The sequence below is a fragment of the Ochotona princeps genome, chromosome 18, assembly GCF_030435755.1.
Source record: "Ochotona princeps isolate mOchPri1 chromosome 18, mOchPri1.hap1, whole genome shotgun sequence".
Taxonomy (NCBI): Eukaryota; Metazoa; Chordata; class Mammalia; order Lagomorpha; family Ochotonidae; genus Ochotona; species Ochotona princeps.
In genome coordinates this window covers 20,591,094-20,616,058 of record NC_080849.1, presented here as the reverse complement: position 1 = coordinate 20,616,058, position 24,965 = coordinate 20,591,094, and the positions used below count along the sequence as shown (strand labels likewise).

The 24,965-nt window shown below is 51.0% G+C and overlaps 1 protein-coding gene across 4 annotated transcripts in view; it reads right to left on the bottom strand.

Moving 5' to 3' along the window:
* Nucleotides 1–24,965, bottom strand: part of ZBTB7C (zinc finger and BTB domain containing 7C) — a 279,974-nt gene that overhangs the window by 30,683 nt on the left and 224,326 nt on the right. Inside the window, exon 1 of one of the 4 annotated variants that reach the window (XM_004579513.2) lies at nt 5,038–5,310. The exons of the other annotated variants lie outside the window; for them this stretch is intronic. The gene's annotated coding sequence lies outside the window, so the exon portion shown is untranslated. Of the gene's footprint in view, nt 1–5,037; nt 5,311–24,965 lie in introns of those variants that run through there. 4 annotated transcript variants of the gene reach the window in all.

Genomic DNA, 24,965 nt, shown 5'->3' with positions numbered 1-24,965 from the left:
GTGCTCAGGGAGTCCCTGCACCTGGGGGTGTCGGGGTGTCCCCAGTTCTCCAGCACAGGCTTGGCAGCTGCCTAGAGTCTGAGTACTCCAGGCATGGGTCCTGTCTTTGTGCCCTTTGTGCTTTGCTACTACTCTTTCATGACTCTGGGGGATCACTGCCTTGTCTTCAGTGGAGGCTGAGGGCATCCCTGGGGGTTGTGACCTGCCTCAGGGACCCCTTCTGCAGAGCTCATGCAGTAAGGCGGAAGCAGCACCTCCCTGTGTCTGTCAAGGGCACACTGCTGCCCTGCTTCTTTGCTTCTCTCTACTACCTGCTGTGATCACTCCTGATCAGCTTTTTCACTTGGGTCCTGAGAGCTGCCTCATAGTGGTCCCCAGCAACATCATCTCCCTTTCTCCTGGGACTGTGAGTGACCAGGGTTCAGGCTGGGCACATGGCGGGAAGCCAAGAGAGCTTACTGCCTTGATGAAGAGATCTCCATTGTGTCGTTAATAGAGATCCAAGAAAACACCTGGGGGCCTCTAACCAGACCCGCAACTCAGAGGCCCTGTTAACAGGCTTTGGGCCACACCTGCTGCATCCTAAACCCTGCTCCTCCCACCTGCAGGACTGTGCCCATCATGAGGCCTCCCTGATGCGTTGGGCAGAGCAGAGAAGGGCAGGTTTTGTCCTTGAGACAGGCAAGGATGAGGGCAGGATTTGAGCCCATGCAGCGGATTAGAAAGCAGATCTGATAAAGGGTTCAGGAGCTAAAAATTGGCAAATGACTTCCAGGGAGTCAGCTTGGGGCCCGAACAGGCAGGGGATGCAATGGGCATTCTGAGGTCTTGCAGCTGCTGGAATGGCAGACCCCCTCCCCCAGGTGGGGCAGCTGAGGCTCCTGGTGCTCACTTAGCTCCTCCCTGGCATCAGCGCTCCTGTGTGGTAGAGCCACGACCCAAATCCAGGTCTGTGGAACCTCTGTGAGCCCCAAGTCAGGGTCAGGGAGGAAGGAAGGGACCCATCGCTTTGCTCAACCAACAAACATGTGCAAAGCAAGTCCCACAGGGCAGGTGATGCCAGGCACAGAAGTCTCAGCCACGATGAGTTCAAAGTCACATGTGCGAGGGAGGGGACATTCATGCTGTGGTGCTCTAGAAGGTGACCAGGCTGCTCCTGCTGGCCTGGTTCCAGAGTGACCCTCTGCAGGGCCTGGTACCCTGAAGCCTGGGCTGATGGGTCCTCGGCCTCCAGCTGTTAAGATGGAGCAAGGGATGGTGGCACCTGCTGGCCTGGGGCCAGAGGTGGAGGAACTGGAAGGGAGGGGAGCATCTGCCACCATCCTCGGCCTATCAGTGGAGGGTTCCAGAAAAGCTGGACAGAGCCTGTCCTGTCTCAGTATGCGGTTACACCCCTTCTTTCAGTGAGGGAGGGGAAACCTTTCACCCTGACACAATGCCAGGAAGACCAGGCACCACAAGCCTGGAACAGCTGCCTGAGGAGGCCTGTGTCCATGCCTGCTGAATGACTCCTGGCTGAGAGCAGCCTCGAGCCTCAGGGTCTCACCCTCCCAGCCTGACCCACCTGCCACTCTGCTGAATCTGGAGTAAGCCCCTCCTTCAATCCCTACCTTCCCCCGGGGGACTGGCCAAGCTCCAAGCCCCACGTGGTACAGCAGATATTCCCCTGGGTTTATGCATGGATTTGGGGTTCAGGAAGCACACTTATCTCACCTCGTGCTGCCACCGCTTTGCCAGTACAAGTTGAGGCCCTCATGTGACAGGCACATGTTGTGTTTCTGTCTGTAGCACGATGCCTGGTATACAGCAGGTACTACGTGCATGTAAGACAGATGAATATTTTGCGAGTGCTGTGGACTCCCACAGGTTGTGGAGGCAATAAATACATTTCACATGAAAGCACGCCCTGCATGGTTTGGAAGATTCAGAGGATACTGCTCTTATTCAAGGGGTCCAGCTGATGGATGTAAATGATGATGTTAGAGGCTCTGAAAAACTTCCGGTTCATTATTCAGGATCCAGAAGCAGAGACTACTTGACAATAGCAATGACAACAAAACCAACCCCTGACGCACACATGGCCAGGGGACCTGGATGTTCCTCGTGCCAATGGCTGATCAGCGTATGAAGGATACTCAGTGTCACTGCTCATTACAGAAATGTCCATCACAACCATAATGAGATGCTACTTCCAGAAAATGGCAAATGAGAAGGCAGAGACCGTGGACCCCCTAGTGCATACCGCTGGTGGAAATGTAAAATGCTGTTGCCGGAAAACAATGCAGGGGTCCCCAACACTCAACATGGGATTACAGTACTAGGCAGCAGCTCTACTTCTGGGCGTGGAATCCTAAGAAACTGTACCTGTAGCAGTACCTGCACACCCACATTTGCTCCCACAGGCAAAGATGCAGAACACATGAGCAAAATGCTCATTTGGTGCCACTGAACTGTCCACCTAGAGGTGACTTCCATGTTTAATTTTACCTCAAGTGAACTGTTCCGTGGGTGAAGCAGGGCGCCCCCTTGAGGCCGCAACAGGTGCAAGGCTAATACTAGACATCCACCCCACCCCCACAACACACATTACCGGGGAATCAGACAGGCAGGAGTTTGACTCTGCTGGGCATGCCTGGTCCCCCGACTCCGTCTCACTCTTGCAAGTGCCAGCCCTGAAGGAGGGAGGCCTCCAGCTTCCTGTGACTTAGTGGTAAGACCACAGGCACTCCCCGCAGGGTGCCAGCCACAGCAAGCGGAAGGCAGGGATATTTTTAGGGTGGGAGAGGTGGGGGCTATTTTTAAGATGGGATACTCTTCCCAGTACTTCTTAGCTCCCACTTCCCCCTGGGACGTTGGGTGGCACCCAAGGCCTCCCGTGGCAGGTGGGGCGGGCTGGCTGGCGGGACCTTTGGAACAGGAAGTCTCTATAGTCTTTGTCCTGAGGGTGGGGACCCCGACCAGGCCCCTGCTGACCTCCCCTCCAACAGTCACTCCCCTTATGGGAAGGGAGCCCTGGAGTTCCCTCCCACGTGGCCGGCCGCATGCCCACTTTTCCTGTGGGAAGACCTGAATGGGAAGTTTAGAGGAGGAAGAGGAATGAAAGGACCCTATTTAACAGCATACACTGGGCGGAGGGACTTCCTGATGGGAACCAATGTGGAAACCAGGCCCAGCCTGGCCCTGGAAAACTGGTTTGGCTCTGGACTGGCCACAGTGGACAGCAGACTTGGGCAGCCGTGCACTTGGCTGTGAAGCTGGCCTTGTCCCAGCTTGCCCTCTGGTGTACCCTCTTGACAGGCAGCTGGCTGTAATAAGCTGCACACTGCCAGAGCAAAGGGAGCAGTTATTATTAAATCCAGGGAAGGGGACCCCCAGCCTTACTGAGGGTACAGAGACAGAAAGGGCTACTGGCTGTGGCAGGGCAAATTAGGAGCAGATGCAGGCAACCAGGAGTGCCAGGCCCCCAGCCTGAGTCACTGGGCGGGCAGTGCGGGCAGGCAGCGGGCAGGGGTGGTTATCTTTGTTCTTGGTCCTGGGTGTGGGGTGCAGGGAACAATACAGAGGAGTCCTCGGGGCTGGGGCGGGCACAGGGCCCTGGGCAGGTACAGACAGGCTTCCAGTAGGCCGCTCTGGAGGCCAAAGACTAGGCAGCAGAGGCCTCACCCCTGCCCCTCCCGCCCCAAGAGTGACCCAGTGCCCTAGCCGCTCCTCCCTGGCAGGGCTAAGTCTGGCTGTGGCTGGCCAGCTGGCCTCCGCCCTCTCTCCCCATGGCCTTTCTTGCAGTGCCAGGGCCATCCTGTGGCTGCCAGGGGCGGTCTGGTGTGGGTGGCTCAGTCCCTGCCAGGGCTCAGCCTGGTTTTGGGCGCCGCGTTCCTGCATGGCGTCCCCTCCCTTCCTCTGCCTAGCCCTCCTGACTCTCCCCTTGCCCCGCCCCTGGTGCTGATCTCCAGCAGGAATGGAAACTCCTGAAGGTTGGAGGCCCTGTTCTGGCTGAGAACTGTCACCTTTTCCTCCAGGGCATGCTGACCCCTGGGATACCAGCTCTTAGGGGCAGGGACAACTTCCCTCCCTGTTCCCTCCTACAGCCAGTGGGCGCGGCACATTAGGATGGGCTCAGTCACACCTGTCTGCAGGTAGGGATCATAGAACACCCTATAGAGACAGCATGAGGTATGAGACTGCGTGCTGGCTTCCTTTTTGTGGATCTTCATGCTGACCGGATGTTTTAGCCCCCTCCACAAACCTGCAGCAATCATGACAGAGGAGGTACATTCTCAGAGATCTCTCCATGATCAGCGATGGCAGCACCTCCCGGGGCAGCACACAGTGAGGTGGCGCCACCAGCCTCAAAGCCCCGTCCTCCTAGCCACTCACGTGCTTGCCATCCTGAAGTGTGTCTGTGACAGGTCACAGAGTTATTACCACCCTGGCATCTTTTCTTTCTTTTTTTTTTCCCCTTCTAATTCTCCAATTTCCCTTGACCTTTGGGACCCCTCTAGTTAATTCAACTCACATCTTGCCGGCATCAAAATAGGTCTCCTCTCAAAGTGTGCAGAGAAAGGAGGTAGCCCGAAGGACAAGGACAGGAGAGCAAAGAGGTAGCAGGCAATTTCCCCATGATGTTTCACCCCCCTCCCCCACAGCCCTAGGCACTGCCACCAACTATGCACTGCTGTGCTGTGTGAGCCTCCACCTAAGTCATTCCTTCCCCTCTCCAAACCACAGCTTCTTCCCTGGGAGGCCGAGGACATCTGGGAGGCACACGGGGGCCTCCTGCTTGAGCTGCAGCCCCTCTCTTGCTCATGTTCAGAGGCTGGCTATGGGACTCAGGGCTCTGGCTCCCAGCACCCAACAAGCATATGCAAAAGAGAAGTGGCAGCAGCCAGGCCAGAGGGGAAGGGCACGCCGGGACCTCCCCAGGGTCTGCCTGACACCTCTGAGCAGTCCTATTTCTCTGCCATGACCACAGCAAAGCTCAGAGTTGGATTCATCCCACCTCCCACCTGCCCACTCCCAGGAGGGGATCCAGGGCTTCACCTGCAGCTTCAGCACTGGCACAAGCCTTCAGGCCAGCTTTCAGAAATGGGAGGAATGGCAGGATTCATTCTGTTCTTCCCAGAACTGAGTTTGTCCTTCTTGCCTCTGATGGGTGTTCAGCTTCACCAGAGGGGCCCACCTGCTTGGTCACTAATCCCCCAGCACCTGCAGATGCTGGAAACACCAGCTCAAGAGGCCGCCACTCCCAGCCCTCTTCCCACTGTCTGAAAGTGTGTGTAATCCATCTACGTGCGCCTAACAAGGCGCCAGGTGCCAAAGGAAAGTGCTGGCTCCCTTGCCCTGCCACCCTTTCCCGCCCTCCTCTCCACACCTGCTCTGCTCCCTGGGCCCCTTGTAGGACTTGGTAGGCCATGGCAGCTGCAAGAGTGAGAAGTAAACAGGTTCCTCTTCCCCCTCCCCCAAGGGGAGGGGACCCCAGGAGCTGATCCTGTGCTGAGTATTCTTGGGAGGAACCTGACCTCCTGCCCCTACATTTTCATTTCACAAGGCCGGAGGTACTCATTGCCTCTTTTTTTTATTATTAATTATTTTGCATTATGTGACAGTTTCATAGGCTCTGGGAATCCCCCCACTCCTCCCCACGCCCCTCCCCCCTGGTGGATTCCTCCACCTTGATGCAGTATTACAGTTCAAATTCAATCAAGATTCTTTCCTTGCAAACGCATACCAAGCATAGAGTCCAGCTACTTATTGTCCAGATGGGTTGAACAGTTTCTTGGGGAGACCATTTCTGGTCTGAAGTTTGAGCTGGTAGAATATCATCCCAGTCAATTAAGAGTCCCAATATAACATCAACAGCAATTTGCAACATTATGGAATTGACATGGTTTTGAGTAACCAGTATGTTAAAAAAAAAAAAAGCAAGTTCTTAACCACAACCTCTGATTAGCTCATTGACATTTCAATTTTAGTTTATATACAGGAGCGGCTGCTATATACCTTAAAATGGCTATAAGGTACCATTCAGCTGTCTCGTGTCTATTTCATTTTAGTATTTAGCCATTTGTTGTGTTGAAGTATAATTTTGCTGATCTTGGCAGATTTTAGGATAATCTAGACTGGCTTGTAACTCTAACAAGACATTTGTCGACAATTAAGGTGCAGAACATTTTTTTTTTTGCCTCTTAATTTTATTAACCATGAAGCTGAAGCTCAAGAGTGAAGGGAGGAACCGGCAGTCTGCTCTGTAAATAGCCAGGAGTTCAAGGTGGGGAGAGCCTGGGAAAGGCAAAGCGCTGCCCGCCGGGGAGTGCAGTTTTCCTCTAGTCAGCCTCTGTCCAGGACGCTGACTCCAAACACTTCGGGTATCTGGTCAGCCAGCTGTGGTGGACTGGCTGCCCAGGCAACTGAAGTTTCCAAGCAGAGAAGATGTAAGGATCCCACTAACAGGAGGTGGCCTGTGGGGGTCCCTGAGGCTTGGCAGGAAGCTGACTGGAGTGGCTGAAATGGTTGGCATGTCGACACCTTGTCTTTTCTGCCTAAGAAGGCAATCCAGGCTAATTCCTTAAAATGATCAGAAGCTCCTGGAGACACAGGAAGATGTGGGTCATAAGATGTAGACCTCCTATGGTAAGACAGGTAACTGCTGGCAACCCTGAAGATGGCAAAGTGACTGTCATGAACAATAAAAACATACGCAATGCTGGAAATGTGCTAAGAGTGTGGCTCTGAAGGGCTCCCATCACAGAAAGAAAGAAGACAAGGGGACTGTGTGTATGAGCAATGCCGAGGGCATGATGGGGGGGTCCCCCATCCCTGGTGGTTGGCATGACATCACCCGTGATACCTGCGTATATCCTCTCAACTCCCCCATGTGTCATAGAGAAGCTCAACAACAGTCACATAAGCTGGGGGAGAAAGGAGAGTCTGAGGGGCACCCTTGCCTGACCTAGCGAGTCTAAGCCAAGTACAGGTCCTGGCACGGAGAAGTGCAGAAGGCAGTTTGTGGAATGAATGGATAGATGGGCAGAGGAGCAGGGTGAGAAGGCACAGGCTGGAACATGTTGGAAAACTGCCGAAGAGGTGAGTGCCTCTACCCGCTGCCCTAGAGGTGAGTGGGGTGACCGCTAAGGTGCAGGTGCAGCAGTGATGTCATCTAGTGGGTACTCACTGGTTTGCAGGCCCCATGAAAGGTCATCCTCACCACCCCCTAGACCCCTCGAGTTGGCCCCAGCTTCACCAGCTCACAGTAGCCCAGACCAAGACCCAGGCTCTGTGTGTGGTGCCACAGCCTCCCTGGTTGCCAGGGAAACGAGCAGGGGCAGTGGCAACCCCAGCTCACTCAATCCCTTGGCTCTCCCAGTGCACCTGGTGGCACTCCAGCCTGCATCATGGCTGCGTCCACTCAGAAGCACAGCTCTGAAGGCTCAGGGATGGGGTGGGAGTGTGGGGTGGGAGTAGAGGATGGGGAGGTTGGGAGGGGGTGGGGTAGAGGGTGCCAACCTCTGTTGTGTGAAGATGTGACTGTCCCAGTTGTGACTGTCCCCAGGGCATGCAGAGTTGGAGGCTATGAGCTGGAGACTCAGGCATTGGAGGTGGGAAAAAATTGGAGTTCCTTACTAAGAGGACCTTCTGGTGGGTTTTCTTATCCATCCATCCATCTATTAAACAGTTGTCATGCACTTACAGCATAGCAGGTCCTGCCCCAGGCACAGGGAGAAAGCCTAGTGAGTGAGACCCAAAGGTGCTGTGTCTCGAACAGCTCTGTGGCTTGGACTCGAGGCCCTTTAAGGGGCTGTACTTCAAGTGGCAGCACCAAAATTGGGCAAGAGGGGTCAGCAGGGGTTTGCAGAGGACACCTGGGCCCTTCCTGTGGGCTCCATGGAGCCCAGCATAGTGTCTCTTAACACCCCATAGGCTTTTTTTAGGGCAATTTCCTGCTGGCAGGCCCCAAGACCACCAAGGGGGTGAGGTGACAGTGTTCTTCAACTGCAGAATCACTGGGGACAGTCTGATGAAACATGTCCGTTTATTGTAAAGCGAGTACAAACTTATGTAGATTAGGAAAAGGGGAAGGCAGAAAGGCAGTCCCAACAGCTTCCCCCACCCAACAATGACACTGTAACTGGCTAGAATTCATGTCTATTTGTCTGGACCTTCTAAAAGAGTCAGAGGTCACATTCCTCACCCATGGCTGGAAGCCGTGCCTCAGGTCACGGGCAGGTAGGATGTAGGTCATGCCCACCAGGTAGCAGACAGAGATCCAGGGATGATCTTCCATAGTAGGCACCAAGTGTTTGTTGAGTGAATGACAGAGAGAAACTAGCCAGCCACTCCCAGTGTTATAAATCAGCACCTAATCTGGGACAGGTCCTCACCCCGTTGCCAAGGTGCAAAACTTCCTACAGAACCCAGAGTTAGAGTAAGTGGGCCCAGAGTTTACCTCTTGGGAGATGAACTCCACAAGGCTGGGTTTAGAGGTACTTGATGTTGCACCCCAACACTATCTACTGTGCCAGAAACAGGCTGCAGCTGGCAGGCCTCAGGATGCTGCAGCGGCTCTGGGTTCCACAATGGGAGCCTCCCAGAATTCCATACATTGTGGGAGGCCAGCGGCATGTCAGGGCTCTCATGGTGCCAGGTAACTCAACCATGTGCCATTCTACCATGGCCTGAGACTGTAGGGACTTTAGTTCACTATCAGGGGGGCCAGCAGAGGCACCTCAGCTTGCAAGAAAGCCCAGTCCATGGTGCCCAGTGACAACAAAATGTCACTGCATGCAGGCAAGCCCTGCCAGTGAGGGCCTGTGGGGAACCCATTTGCTGTGACAACACCATCTCATGTCTGTCAGCTGTCAGGGGAATCTGTAAAAAGTTCTTGGATTCAGTCTGGCCCAGCTCACCCCTGGCTTTTATTTAGGCAGTGAACCAGCAGATAGAAGATCTCTCTGTGTTTGTGTCTCTACCTCTCTGTAACTTTCCAACAAACAAGCCTTTAAAGCAACAACAAATAACACACAGTCCTGTAAGTGAAGAGACACAGGCAATATGTGATGGATCAGGTGGTTCCAATTCTGGCTAGTGTGAAGGGTGATGGAAGGAAACAGTGGCTGTGGTTTTGGTCCCAGGGGTCAAATCAGGTGCTTCAGGAAGAGGGAGCCACTGGGCAGGCACAGAAGATATTGGGATGCAAGAGAGAGAAGCTGAATGATGTGGAACTGGCCTTAGGGACAGGCAAGCCAAGAAAATTGCACCCGGTCCTTGTTCAGCTACTGCTGTATCCTGAAGAGTCCTAGCCAGGCTGAGTGTACCCAAAGCTCAGGGGTACAGACACCGCAACAGGAGAAGGTGGGAGGTGAGGAACAGGGAGAGGGGGCGTTGAGCCATGTGAGTGCTTGGTATGATCTAGACTAGTCTTCCCAGAGAGGTTGGTCAACTGGGCCACTGGCTACAAACGGGTGCTATCTCACCCAACTTTGATCAGGAACATGCTCCTTCTCTCCTTGATTTGAATCAGATCTCCTCTGCCTTTCTGGAGGAGTCCAGCCCACCATACAGCTTTCTGTTCCAACTCCTATAACTTAGGCTGCACTGGGTGCTGGCTGTCTCTCCATGCAATTCTTCTCTGCACATACAGTGCTGTCAACATAAATTCATTATGGGCCATACATCCAGTTTAGAAGGTTCAAGCAGCCAGGTGGAAGAAACAGCAAAGATCAATTTTGATGATATATTTTAACATGATATATTCAAAATAATATTGCTTTGATATGCATCAATAGTGAACTATATTGCAATGTTTTTTTAAAAAACTAAGCTTTTGAAACCCAGGGCATATTTTCCATCTGCAATGCATCTTGCGAGGCCACACTTCAGGTGCTCCCTAGCCATAGGCAGCTGTTGGCTGCTGCATTGGACAGCTCTAGCTCAGGTGTTCCCAGTGTGGAATCATGCCTGAGGGCTTTCATGCATGTTGGTTGCAAGGAGCTAGGAGAACTCAGGGCTACCTGGTCCCAATGCCTAGCTCTGCAGGGGAATGGCATAACCCTAGGCAGCAAGTACCAGTGACTTCTGAATCACAGTGGCCAGATGGTCCAGCCAGGCCAGAGATGGAACCTTCCAAACTAGACCCCATGGGTGGCCTTTGCTGTGTGCTGCACTGCTGAGAAGTCTCACTCAGCATGAGTCCCTGAGAAAGGTGTCCCTTGGCATCCATCATCCAGGGATAGCTGCCAAGGCTACCCAGTGGCTTCCATCAACTTCACTCTGCTGAGTCCAGTGCTCTGAGTATTTCTGCTGAGGCCACTGTTTCCCTTCATCCCCCAACATCTCCACCTCCAAATCCTGGGCTAAGCAGTAGAGAGAAAAGGACACAGGAAGAAGGAAGGTTGGTAAAGAAGCAAGGTGTGGTTGTGAATGTGGAGCAGTGGATGTCATTCTGGAGTCCTCTGTGCACTAATATTGAAAGAGTGAGGACACTTGCCACACCAGGAGCCCCGAGTGCATGTTTCTCCATAGGGGCTCTGCACCCCAGCCACAGTGCCCTGGATGAAAGAATGGAGCAGGCCCTCAGCACCCATAAACTCATTAGACACTGTAGGCTACAGGCCCCACCCTGGTAAGTTCAACACCTTCATACCCCTCAGCTGAGCTGCACACTAGGAAGGAGCAGTGTTGTGCCCTCACCAGCTGATGCCAGTTACACTCATTATTGTGATTTCCTTCTGTAACTACAATACCACTTGATGAGACACAGATCCAAGAAGCAGGCAAGTTGAAATTCTCATGCAAATGAAATTGTTAGACTCAAAGTTCAGCTGGGAGCAACAGAGATGATAAACTATAAGAAAGTAAGCCAGAAACCTAGAAGGATTTTGTACAACATTTATGCTGCATGTATGTACATAAGTTCTTATATCATACCTATCCAGCCGATCTGGAAACTCCAGGGAGTTCCTTACAAAGGTGGTTCATGCAGGAATAGTGGGAATCCCAACCACAGATGCATGCAGAAACAAGAAATGGGTGTGGATGTGTTCTAGGTTGGGGCATGAGTTACACATGTAGCTTTGGTTCCTGACTCCTGCTTCCAGCTGATTTCTACACTGAACGGGTAACTGAGTTCTTGACAGTTGACTGCATCAAGGTTTTGCAGGCATTGCCTGCTGGGGGCAGTTGCAAAGTACACAGCTGGGACCCACTGGACACTGAGGTTGGAAGCAGACAGACATTTTGCATTTTAAAGAGATTTGTTTATACTTTTATTGGAAAGGCAGAAATACAGAGAGAAGGAGAGACAGAGAGAAACATCCTTCGTCTGCTGGCTCACTCCACAAGTGGCCACAACAGCTGGAGCTAAGCCAATCTGAAGCCAAGAAGTATGAACTTCCTCTGGGTCTCCCACATGGGTACAGGATTCCAGGGCTTTGGGCTGTCCTCTTCTGCCTTCCCAGGCCACATGCACAAAGCTAGATGGGAAATAGAGCAGCCGGGACAGGAATCAGTGCTCATATGGGATCTCAATGCATGCAAGTCAAAGAGCTAGCCACTAGGCTATCACACTGGACCCAAGGTTTTGCATTTTAACAGGGATCCGGTACGGATCAAGGACAAGTGAGGATTTAACGTGGGGGGCACTCATCTGAGGGAACTCAAGATTAACAGCAGTAGGAGACTGCTCGGGTCTGCGGAAGAAACTGTTAAGAGTACTGACTCGGGGCATTCCAGGTGGAGCCAGAACCATGATATGAGCTGCCTGGGAGGATCATGGGGGAAACACCACCTGATTTGGAAACAACCTCTGGCTTCTTTCTGTCCCTCCTCCAAGCTTGCCCTGCTCTCCCAATGGCCAGGCCTAGGTTAGCCATGCAATTTGCAGGTGAGCCCTGACCCCCCAGAATGCAGGGCAGGGATGAAACCCAAAGGCATGCAAGGGCAAACAATCCCAGGACTGGCCCATATCTCCTGGAATCCATAAAGCCCCCACTGAGTGACCCAGAGAGTGGAGTTTAGGAGCCTCTTAGTGCCCACATTGTGGTACAGCACATTAAGTCATGTTCTGCAGTATAGGCAACCTGTATGTCTGTTGGGTTCAAGCCCCAGCTGCTCCACTTCTTTTTAAAATTTATTTTTATTGGAAAGGCAGATGTACAGAGAGAAGGAGAGACAAAGAGAAAGATCTTCGGTTTGTTCACTCCCCAAGTGGCCCCAACGGCCAGAGCTGAGCTGATATGAAGTCAGAAGCCAGGAGCTTCTTCTGGGTCTCCCATGTGGGTGCAGGGTCCTAAGGCTTTGGGGCAGCCTCTACTGCCTTCACAGGCCACATGGATGGGAAGTGGAGGTAGCTGATACACAAACTGTTGCTCATACGGGATTCTGACACATGCAGGGCGAGGATTTAGCCACGGAGTATTGTGCTGTTCCACTTCTGTTCAGCTGTGCTAATGCACCTGGGAAAGCAGGGAAAGATGGCTCAAGTGCTTGGACCCCTGCAACCCATGTGGGACACCAGGTTGGAGTTCTAGGTTTCTGGCTTTGGACCAGCCCAGCCCTGGCAGTTGGAGCCATTTAGGGCATGAACCAATGGCTAGAAGATCTCTTTGTCTCTCTCCCTCTGTCACTCTTTCAAATAATTAAATCTTTTGTTGTTTTGCTTTGTTCTGTGCATGCATGTGTCTTTTATAGACCTTCTAAGGCTAAGCAAGAAAAAGTGAAGATTTGTGGGCATAGCAAGGAGAAGGTAGTCCTTCTGGTGTCCTCCAATTGTGCGCCATAAACAATGGCCTGTTCTGCATCTAACCATAAGGACAGTGATGAGAAGAGAATCAGCATTGAGATTCATTACTTCATAAACAGGAGTTCATGGAAGGGCGGGGGACGTAAGAAAAGCTCCAGCAGGAGGTGATGCGGAGGTGCACTTGAGCTTAATTTTTAAGGGCTTTAGAAGGTCAATGGGCATGTTTATTGTACCCCAAATCCAAAGGGTGGCTAGCTTAAATGATCATGGTGCTCTGTTTTGACCATTATCCAACTACTCTACTCAACTTTAGATATTCCAGAGCCGATAGGTCATGTGCTCATGGCTGCCTGGACAACAATGGTATTATTTGATGGACTCTTCCTCTTCCCCTCATCCCGTGTTTCTAGTTAATGGGCAGCCATTCCGGTGACTACTAAGATTAGACAACTAAGGTTTGAGGTGGGGGGTGGTGCGGGCAGCACACCCTTGCTGTAACCCTGGAGCCTCTGCTTTTGGCTGTCGCCAGCTGTGTGTTTCAGGGAAGGTTGTTGTACCACTCTGGGCATCAGGCCCTCTTCTGCAAAATGCAGAAGTCCAGTTGTCCCATGGCACCTTTCAGGCTCATTGCTCTGCCCATGGGGTTTCACCCTGCAGGCTTTCACGTGGCAATAAAGAAGGAATGGGAGATGAGGTGGCTGGTAGATTGAGTCCAGGCGGGCTTTAGTTTGTAAAAAAAAAAAAAAAAAAAATTTAAAATAAAATTCCTCAGCTGAGTTTTTTTTTTTTTCTGTGCCCCTCATCACATGCTTCTCTCCACTAAAAGCTAAATTCTGAGAAATAAATCCTGGTTAATTGAGAGTTCTGGTTACTCAGGGTATACTTCATCAAGGTTTTACTGCAGTTTTGATGGCAGCGAGTGACACAGGGGTTTGTGTATGCAGTTACTTCTTAGGTGACTCCTGTTCCCTGACCTCATATCTGTTTCATTAAAACTGAATGCTTGGAGACGAGCAAAGGAGCACGGCGCAAAATGGCTCCACCTGGATCCAGCTCTGGGGAGATGCAGTCGAGGTGATGGAAAGTGCCCTGCATTAGCTGCCCTGCTGGGGAGCTGGTAATTGTATTTCCAACCACACTTCCCAACGCTTTGTAACCTGGCGAGGTATTGCTTACTCTGGGGCAGGTGAATTTGAGGCAAAAATTGCCCCCAGCTTCCTCTTAGGAGTGACCATAATTTAGCTTTGGTTGCCTAGGTAGTATAACAGCTGAACTCACTCTTCTACCCACAAAGGTTGTGAGGCGCAGGCACATTCGTAGGCCCGGGGCACAGTAAGGAGTCTGAATTCCTGTGGCCAATTGTGGACAGTCCCATGGCAAGAGTAAGATCACACAAAGCACCTGCAGAGGTCTAGTGGTCATGGCAAGAGGACAAGCTGCTGGGTGAAAGCTGCGAGAAGCGCCCAGCTGCAATGATCTCTGCAAGTGCTTCCTGAGTGAATGACTGGCCGTGCCTCCCTGAGGCAACCTTCTGCAGCCCACAGCTGAGGCACAGATGGCTGTCTCCTCCCATGGCTTCCTTCCGGGGAGCCAGATGGGGGAAATTCCACAGCCTGGGAGCCAATAAACAGCTGGTCACCTTTTGTGCAGAACCCAGTCTAGCACAGTGTACCACAATAAGGCAACAACTGGTTGGGACGATCAATGATCTTGCCCTGCAGCTTGGCCTCCCCTGGTCCCATGAATGTCCTTGTACCCATTTTCTAGAAGTTTCCTTTCACTCAGTCAGCTATACACAGTTACATTCCTTTAGCAAGAAAGAGACAAGAGTGCTCATTGCAAACATCTGATGGGAAAACCGAAGAAGAAAGAAAAAATAGGAGGCATTTTGGTTGCTTGAGAGGGTATGTGGAAAGCAAGAGATAGAGGAAACTAAATCATAGGCCTGGTTCCTTAAAGACAGGTTGCAAGCTGGGCGGTGACTATGATGAACCCTTGGACTGTAAATGCACTTTCTGGGCAGGGTACTTAGGAAGAAAAGAAATGGGACTCCTGGTGACATCAGGACTGGGCACTGATGGCTCCCTGTGCTCATTTTTTTCCCCTCTTTTAAAGTAATTACCAGGGTGTGACAATAACAGGGAGATGGCAGAGAAGGGAACCAGGGGGGCTAGTTGGGCACCAGGCTGACATTCTCTGCCGTAACTTATTGCTTGGCAGGCAAGGGGGAGGGAATGCGAGAGCACTGCTCCACTGGTTGGTGATCAGAGTTGGTTAAGGCAGGAGAGTGTGGAAAATAGGTGGCAATGGAATTTCACTTGTGATCAGAAACTTGAATTAGAGGGCAGGTGTTTCACATGATGGCTGAGATATTGCTTGGGATGTCACAGTGCCTGGATTTGAGTCCCAGCTCCACTTCCAAATCCCAGCTTCCTGCTAAGACACAGCCTGGGAGGCCCCAGGTGATGAGGGCTCAAGCGGTTGGATCGCAGTCACCCTTGTGGGAGACTTGGATTGAGTTTCCAGCTCCTTGTTTTGGTCTGGCGTTTGGGGAGGGGACGTGGGTGGAGACTGGCAGGTGGTAGATCTCTGTCTCTGCCTTTTAATCTGAATCACAGCATGATCATGAAGCTTACATATAAACATGGTTCCATCTTGTGTAGAGTTGGAGAGGAATAGATGACAAAAAAAGTCAGGGGTCTGGTGACTCAATTAACTCAATGGTCTCCTGCCTCTTCACCCAACCCCAGCCCAGGCCTTCACTGTAGCAGTTATCTAATTCTGCATTGGGTCTACATTGCTTTCCCTACCACACTGAAAGTACATGAAAGGTAGTCAAAATGTTTTCCTTTTAAAAAATATATTTACTTTTTGTATTTGAAAAATAGAGTGAGAGATTCTTCTATTTGTTGGTTCAGTTCTCAAATGCCTGCAGCAGCTGAGGTTGGACCAGGCCAGTCAGAAGCCAGGAACTCCATCTGGGTTTCCCACATAGGTGGCAGGGACTCAAGTACTTGAGCTATTGTGTGTTGCTTTCCCAAGGTGTGCTAGCAGGGAGTTAGATAAGAAGCAGAGTAGCTAGGACTTAATCTGGCACTCGGACATGGCATGCAGGTATCAGAATTGCAGCTTAACTCATCATCATCACCATGATTGCTTCCCCATTGCCACGGCGGCCACCACACCTGCGATCGAGGGCTTCCTGCACAAACATGTACTTAGGCCTCTCTTCTCACATAGCCTTCCCCTTGCCTCGTAGGAGGTTCATGCAAGGACTGCAGTTGCTTAGTGTGTGGTGGGTAATGAAGCAGGCTAGCCAGGACATTCCCTACAGTGACTGAGCCAGCACAGGCCAGAGCAGCAAGGATCTTGGATGTTATATCCTATCTCATGGAAGGAAACCCCAAGAGAGCTCATCTGGGAGCAAAACATGAGTGATCAGCCACACAGAGCATACAGCATGAGGTATAGAGAGAAACTGAGAAAATAGTTTATTCTCCATGGTTCCTCTAACTCCAGTCTCTCGGAGGTCTTACTATAGTATTTCTTCCTTTTTGAATCCCTTAACAAACCTCTATATCTTTCTGACCCTTGGCATTTTTAGCTTAGCCTAGCTTGGATCTCCTGTCTTTACTGCAATCACTGATCCCCAGTGTGCGGAGCCTCACTGGTTCCAGTTGTCTTCCTGCTAAGCCTCAGAACCCCTCACCTAATCGTCACTACAAGCAGAGTTGAGTGAGCAGATAAAGCAAAAATTAGTCTGTGAAGGCAAACCACAAAAGCTCAGAAGCTATTGGCTAGGACGGGAGAGGATACAGATGAGCTGGCAATGGAGAAACATGGGAGGAAGTGACACACTGATGGCCCTCTGAACGTGGACTTGACCGGCAGGTGGATTTCACTTGGTAGAGACGGGTATGTGTGAGGGAGACCCATGTGGCCTTTATAGGATAGACCCCAATACTAATCTTAGAGTCTTACACAGGCTAACTCTGCTGCTGAGGCTGCCTTAGATGAAGGATGCACTTAGAAAAAGCCAAGGTGTGGTTTTAGACATGGCTCGGATGCTTGGTTCTTCCTCTGCAGCCTCGCTCCTGTGGGCTTGGAGAAGCAGCAGGGAACTCATATGGCTTTGGCCTCCAGGCCTAGCTTGGTCACCATGTGCTGTCTATGGCTTCCCAGAGTTCATTCTACTTCTGTCAGCTGCAGCTCCTGATTTCCCTTTGTGGATCCCTGGCTCCGACCCAGGTCTACACACTGGGAAAGGGTTTCATCCTCAGTGCTAGAGAGTGAAGCACATGACCAGGTATAAACGCATTGGTGAGTCCCATTCTCTGGCTCTGAGGATTGGCTCAGAGATGATATGTGACCTAAGAAAACCAATTAGGCTCAATTAGAACAGATCCTGAGCAAATTTGTTCCCTGATGTGCCCCTGACAACCACCCTCTTCCCTCCCCCTTTTTTTCCTTCTGGACTTGAACTGGAAAGGCCATGAATCTCCTTGCCACCTTGCAGCCTTGACAACACAGCCAAAATCTCCATGGAGAGCAAAACCAGGAGTCAAACCCTGAGTCCTGGGTTTGCTGAAGCTGCAGTAGTAGTACCTGAGTTTGGTCCTACCCATAGGGCACTGCTTAGGTACCAATCCAGCTTCCATCTTGCTTCAACCAGTCTCAGATGGATTATTTTTATTTGCATCCCTCCCCCACAAATCCTCTGACACTAGGTCTTTGTCGTCTCATCAGTAGGACAGGATTCACAGCGGCAGTCCCTTGCCAGGATGGCCAACGAGGCCTGAAAGTCTGTGAGATGCTCTGCTGGGATCTAGGGTCTAGGAAGGAGCATCAGAAGTCTTTGATGGCAATGTGAAGTACATGGCCTCATCCTTTCTATGACTCATCCTAGGGCAGTATCTGGCACAGAAGAGCAGTAGTAAGGGATGGGAATGTGTTACAGCTATACAAAGACCACACCTCCAGCACTGGACCCTCAAGGCCTTCCCCAGTCTCTCTCCTCTGGATGACGTCAGCCCAGGGAGGTCCCTTCCTGTAGTGAGCACTCCAGCTGAACTTTCACTCTGACTTTGATGAAACGTTGCAACAACTCAGTGCCTTTCTCTCCTGCCATAAATGCCTTTGTGGGTTTCCTTGTCTACCTGCCTACAAGGAAAGGGATTGGCCAAGGTTGCTGTCATCCCTGACAATCAACTGGTAGGTGGCTCCACTGGTTCTGAGCTCATAGAAGGGGGCTGGTCATCACCTGCTCATCATGCCCCAACCCATGGGGACAGGTGCACAGGCTCCTGGAGTGTCTTTCACCTCTTAAGACAAACCTAACCAAAGGCTCTGAGCACTATATAGTTTGAAATTATCTGTGTCTTCTTCAGCCTGCCAAGCTGTTGTGATGACAGGTGCCTTGTCAGAGCTCAAAGTCAGTCCCTGGCTGGGCACCTCCCTTCTGTGTGCTTTGCACTGGCACCCACTGTGCTTTCATTGGCTTCTCTGCATCCACACTCCCTCCCTCCTGGTCTGGGGGAGGTGGCTGCATTCCCCCAGGTTTTTGTCATCAAGCACTCCCTTCTCTTCTTTTTCTCCATCATCAGCAGATTAGGGTTGGAAGCCATTTCTGTGGAAAGAGGTGACTCTGTAGGCAGTTGGCATGCTTGACAATAAGCTAAATAAACGGCACAGGGTCACTGGGAGAAGCATTTCACAGACTTCCTGTGACAGGTAAAAATGAAGCCCCTGGGTAAGCCAGACCTCCCCACCCTGTGGCGGGCAGGGGGCCACTGCTGTAGGAGGAAAATTCTTGGCATCTTATTATCCACTAACTCCCTTTCCAGTTCTGACCTTAAGAGTACTCTTAACCTTCCTCCTCCAGCTTGCTAATGGGGAGATAAATCTTGGGAGAGTATCTTAAATTCTTTTTTATCACAGACTGTATCGTCAAGATAATAAGCCCAGTCTTCAGAGTAACCATTAAGCCACAAAAGGTGTGGTCATCATTTATGATTTTTTTTTAGCCTTAATTGCTAGAAAGACACTTTAAGTGGGAAGTCTGTCTAATGAGCCCAGTCATTAAAACATCAAAAACTGTTATCTGGGGTTTCTATTTTAGTTAGACATTACATTATTTTAATAAGGGGGCCGCACTTCTTGTCACCAGGTTTGGTAATGGAGGCTTAAAGCTGACCCATGGGGACAGTGGAGGAAGGGAGGCACGCTCGCCTTTGCAAAACAAGGTCGCAAATCAAGAGTCCTGCAATGGGGGGACAGATGTGCAGGCCTGAGAACCAGAGAAGGAGGACACTACAGGCAGGGATGGTGGGCACTGGAACCACAGTCCTAGCTTGGGACAGGGGATGGAGGGTAGTGGTGTCCTGGCTTCCTTGAGCATCTGTCGCCACACATCTATGCACAGTATCCTTGGCCTTGACCCTCTTGGACCCCTCCTTGTTGCCTGGGGAAGGAGCCAGCAGGTAGGACCTAGCCAGTTCCCAGCCTCTCCCCTCACCCGAATGACCCCAGCTCTCTTCCTCCTTCTGCTGGCCTACAGTGTCACCCCTGAATGCATCCCAGGCATTCTCAGATCGTCAAGATTCTGACACTCCTTTTTCTTGATCCACACCAGCACTGTCCTAAGTGAGCAGCAGTTGTCATTTTCAATGCTTGAGCAGCCATGTTTAAGTAGTAACAATAAGCAGGTGAGTCTCATTTTAGAGGCATTTTAATCCATGTATCAAAACGTCATCGAATGTTATTGACTCAACATGTAATCAATATTGGAAAAATGGTGACTGAGATGTTGTTTTTTTTTTCCTTAAGTCTTACACTTGCAGCTCATCTCAGTCCAGATTGGCTCCATGACTCCAGTTTTCCAAGCAGCTGTTAGGAAGCACATACGTGGGGCCCAGCACTGCTCTAAGCAGCTTACAGACATTAACTCTTTCAATCCAACGTTGCTATCAAGTAGACACTATCATGCCCGGGTTGCAGGTGAGGAAGTGGGCAGAGTAAGAGTGAGACATTTGTTCAAGACCATGGGGCTTGTAAGTGCTACTTCCCCCAGTGGGCACACAGTGAGGATGGGTTCATTGTGTGTCTGATGCCCAATTTGGCCTCTCACTCATCCTGTATCCAACTGAGCCCTGGAAGACCAGGTATATGCCAGTGTGTTGACAAGGTTGCTACCCAAGCAGGGAAGCTGGTGTCCTCCCTTGGTAGCCAAAAGAGTCCCAGATTCCCAAGCTGCCTGTCTGAAGCATGTATCTAAGACCAATAGATCCTCATCCAATAGGAAGGTATACAAACCAGCAGTCTTTATTTTGAGAACAGAAAAACTTAACATCTAGAGATTAAGGAGTCAGCCTATAAAACCCAATTTCTAAGAACACCAATAGAAAGTCCTCAGGTTGACTGTCAACAAGGGGAGAGTAAAGGTAACAGCGGGACACTACCCTCAGCAGAAACCTCACCTTGTCATCCAACCACGGCCATCACAGTAAAAGTACAATCTACTCTCTCTTGGTAGATGCTTAGCAAAATCCCAATGGGAAGAATGGGCTAGCCTTGTCTTTCCACAAAAAAACAGTCAGGGCTTCAGCAAGTGTGAAAGCGTCACCAACGGTCATCCTTCCACTTGACGCAAATTGGAGAATGGCTACCTAAGTCAGGCACTACAGGGAGGTGGCTCCGAGCAGACAGAGGTTCGCATCAAAGAACAATGGCTCCAAGTGGGGGAGGGAGGTAGAGGGCAGAGGGCCTTGAGGGTGTGTGTGTCTCTGTTGTGTTACTATCAGAGCTCACAGCACGGCTACTGGGTCTGAGGATTGATCCAAATTCAAACCAGCTGACCCCACTTATAAAAGCAAAAAGCAGGAAGGCAGACACAAGGCAGGGAAGAGCTGGCTGTATGTTATCCATGTAGAGGGAAGTGACAGGTGCTAACAACTCAAAGATGATTACTCTAAAAGGTCACACCACCCAGAAGAAAAATGAGAAACTGGGTCCAGCCCTATCTGAACCCAACAATGGTTCAGAAAAACCACCAGCCACCAAGACCTCTGGCACAGGGAGATGGTGGTGGAGGCTGCGGGTGGAGTTGACTTTAGTCTGCAATATGTAGAAGATTCCTGCCCCCAGTTTCACCAAGGTCATAGCATGGAAAGGACTCACACAACATGGCTTTGAAGCTAGCCGCTGAGCACCTTCCTTGCTCTGTGGTGTTGGGCAATTTCTTTACCTTCCACAGTCTGGCTTCCGTTATCTGCCAGTGAGCTGCTCTGCTAAGTTTGACATATCAGTAAAGATATATGTACAGATGGCAGAGTTGCCATTTGACTGAGCAACATATCCCCCAGGCATGGACACTCAAGAGAAATGAAAATGTACATCCATATAAAATTCTGAACACAATGGTTCATAGCAGCTATATTCCTGAGAGCCAGAAAGTGGAAACAAATCAAACAGCCATCAACTGATGAGCTTGGCTGCCAGCTCATCCATAGAAGAGACTATTACTTGGTGGTGAAAAAGAGTAAAGAACTGCTTCATGCTATCACATGCTTGGACCAGAACATCATCATGCTGAATAAAAGAAGCCAGTCCTGAAGGAAATGATCCCACATTTAGGAAATATACAAAATAAACAGAAAGATGAATGGTTGCCAGAGGCTGATGGTAGGGAGCAGGTTAGGAGAAAGGAGAAAGGAACTGCTAATGGATGTGGAGATTATTTGTCTTCTTTTTTAAAAAAGATTTGTTCATTTCTTTTAGAAGTCAGAGTTAGAAAGACATCTTTCATCTACTGGTTCACTCCCCAGATGGCCACAACAGCCAAAGCTGGCCTGGCTAAAGCCAGGATCCAGAATCTTCTGGGTCTCCCACATGGGTGGCAGGGGCCTTAACACTTGGGCCATCTTCCACTGCCTTTCTCAGGCCATTAACAGGGAGTTGAATCAGGAGTGCAACAGCCAGAACACAAATTGTCACTTGTTTGGGATGCTGGTGTCTAAAAGCAGTGGCTTAAATCCACTATGCTGTGATGCTAGCCTTTGAATTGCATGCTTATAATGACTGGATTGCATGGTGTGTGAGTTATACATGAGGGTACTTTGAAACATTTGTGGAAAATGGGATTAAAAGACAAGCTTATTTTGACACAAGAAACTTGAAATCCATGTATACAAGAGGTCTTCAGAAGGTTCATGGAGAATTCAGACTATGAATAAACTATGCATGGACTTCAAGTTTCTTACATCAAAAACAGCTTGTAATTTAATTCCATTTCTTATAAGAAAGCCTCTCTCTCTCTCTCTCTCTCTCTCTCTCTCTCTCTCTCTCTCTCTGTTTTGTTTTATCTGACAGAGGAAGGGAGAGAGGGAGAGACGCTTAGACAGAAAATGAATCCTCCAGCCACTGGTTCAGGACCCCAATGCCTGCACTATCTGGCCTGATCCGAGTTAAAACTGGGAGTCCAGAACTTCACCTAGGTTTCCCATGTACCTGGCAGGATCCAAGTCCTGGACCCATCATCTGCTTCCCAAGGGGACATTCACAGGAAACTGGATTGGAGCAGAGGAGCTGGGACTCAAGCCAGGTACTCTCATATAGGATGTGGATACCCCAGGCAGCAAGGTAACCACTGTATCTTAATTCTGTTTTTTTTTCCATGAACTTTCTGAAGTCCTAATGAATGTATCCCACCCCTGGCATGTAGAAGGCATACGAGGGCAGCTGATAGCTGTGTGTTATAATAGATGAAGCTGTTCTCCTTCCCTTGCTGTGAGGACCAAGGGCAACTAGTACACAGTGGCCTACACGCCCGCCCACATCTCACTCTTACACCAGGCAGCTTTCTTTCATTGTCCCATGATCCATCCCTGAAGCAGCACACAGGTGAATATAAGGCAGAGGGAGCCTACCCAGCAGGGTGCAGGGGCCCTGGCAGTGCCTCCCAGGACCCTGGGCAGGAAGTGTATCCTTGTAACTAGCAGCTCACACCCAGCTATCTCAGGAGCATTGGGCAGTGACCTCTGCTAAACACAAACTGTGGCTGGAAATACAGTGAATGATAGCAGACTGAGTTCAACTGGATGGCTCCCACCCTTGCTGGCCCTGTACGTGTAGAGCATGTGCGGCTGCTGCAAGTGGGCAGGGTCATACGTGGGATATAGCAGATGGGCAGTTTTAGTTCCCATGTCCACCATGGCCCTTGGATGGTGAAGTGAATGCAAGCTGTGCTCATGTACCAGGTGTGCTCAGAGCCAAATGAGACTCAAGCTCACGCACACAGGCAGGAGGTCAGTCAAGCATTGCCATGCCTCTTTCCTGACAGATGCATGACCACATTTCATCGTTCTGATCTGGGGGTACATGGCATCGTGCCGGGTCCTCACGAGGCAGTCAGCACCCATGGCCACTGCCTGCTTAATACCAGCAGTGCTCCCTTTCCCCAACAGTGAAATAACGCCACATGTACCCTCTGCACATGCATGATACACCCTTCTGGGACTGGGAGACATTGTCTTTTGGAGTCGAGGGTGCAAGGAGAGATAAGGCCCCGGTGATGTCCAAGTTTTTGGCTAGCTCTGATCTGAGGGTGTGTTGGGGATGCCTTGATCGCCAGTTCTGTCCTCAGAGGGTATCCCTGGGATGCTGATGTTTATAGCAAAAATCCTCCCTCTATGGCCGATTTCAATGCCAGCTACACAGAGCAGCTGGAGCACAAAATACCTAAGCTGGTGCCCATGCCAGCTCCCACTCACTGTGATTTGATTGCATGACTTTCTCAGCACAGTAGCACCGTGCCCTGAGTTAGGATCCGTCAGAGCCAGTTTGTCAGTCTTGTAATTTAGAACCAAATACTGCTTTTCTGTCCTTACAACACATGCTGCGACTCACACCAACTACAGGAAAGCATGGTCCACTGACAGCAGCTGGGTGCTGGTGCCAGGCAGGGCCCAGGACCAGGACCCATGCCACCTTGGGAGGGGTGGTATGATCCTGCTCTTCCCTCCTGGTACCTCCTAGCCCCACTCTGGCTTTCAGGAAGCCTTGGCAAGCTCCTGCAGCCTCAAGTACATGAAGAACCCACTGTGCAACTGTGCATCTCCTCCTAGGCGGACCTTGATTTCAAAAGTGAGGTGTGTGTGTGGGGGGGGGGGGTTGTAAAAAAATCACATGCCTTTGCAGAGAGGCTGGCATGGAAAAGAGAGGGTAGCGGTTCCTGGAGACAGGGGCTGAGCCCTGTGCTGATGAGGGAGGGTCAGAGAGGGGGCCAGGGAGGAGGCAATACAACCAGGACACTGAACACTGGGAATTCTGTAGAAGAATGGTCCTTAAACCCTAACCAGGGAGGTGCGGGGGTGGGAGGGGGTCCAGAGCCCAGGAAGGGTGGGGTTGGGTAACTTGGGGCCCCTGGGCAGTCACTGTGGTTGGTCTCATCTGTGCTTCCAGGTGCTCAGTACTATTCAGCTATACTTTAAGCCTGGGGGAAAGGGGTTACTGTGTATCACTCACACCTCAATAAAGCTGCAGAGCACACCCCCACCCGGCAAACAGGAGAGGGGCTCCATGCTGATACCCTCTGGCTTGGAACAGAATGGTCCTGGCATCAGTAAGAACCAGGATGGGGCGTGGGGCAGTTGAGGGGGGCATGGGATGGGCAGAACCCAGGGAGGAGGCAAAGAGGAAACAGTTATATAAAGAGCTGGGCAAGCGGCAGGCTGCCCAGAATTGTCTGTTTGCAGGGATGGAGGTGATATAATTGGAATCAGAGCTTCGGCTGAACCAGGAAAAGGAGTGGAGACTTAAATACCAGGATATGGAGTTTACCTAAGGAATAGAGAGGGGGAGGGGAGAGGCAAGAGAGGGAGGAGGACTGAGAAGCCGCTGAGGTAGCAAGGCCTGGAATTCACACAGGGAAGATTTCTGGAAGTTGCCCGCATTCCCAGGGTGCCTGGAGCACAGTTAAGCCCAGTCCAGGCAGAAGCCAGAGGCAGCTGCTGGAGGTGGGGGCAGGATCAGAAGGGCATTTGCAGGCTGTTTGGGCACTCGCTCCCAGGTGGCAAGTCACCCATGCCCGTGGGGACCTGGTGAACATCCATCCTCCTCTGAATGGACCCATCTGAAGTCACCCTGGAGCCCAGACGGGAGCTTGGTTCAGATGCTGGATTGGAGGGAGAGGGGGTAGGGAGCAGGACTGGGTGGCTCTATAGGTGCCTGTGGGGAA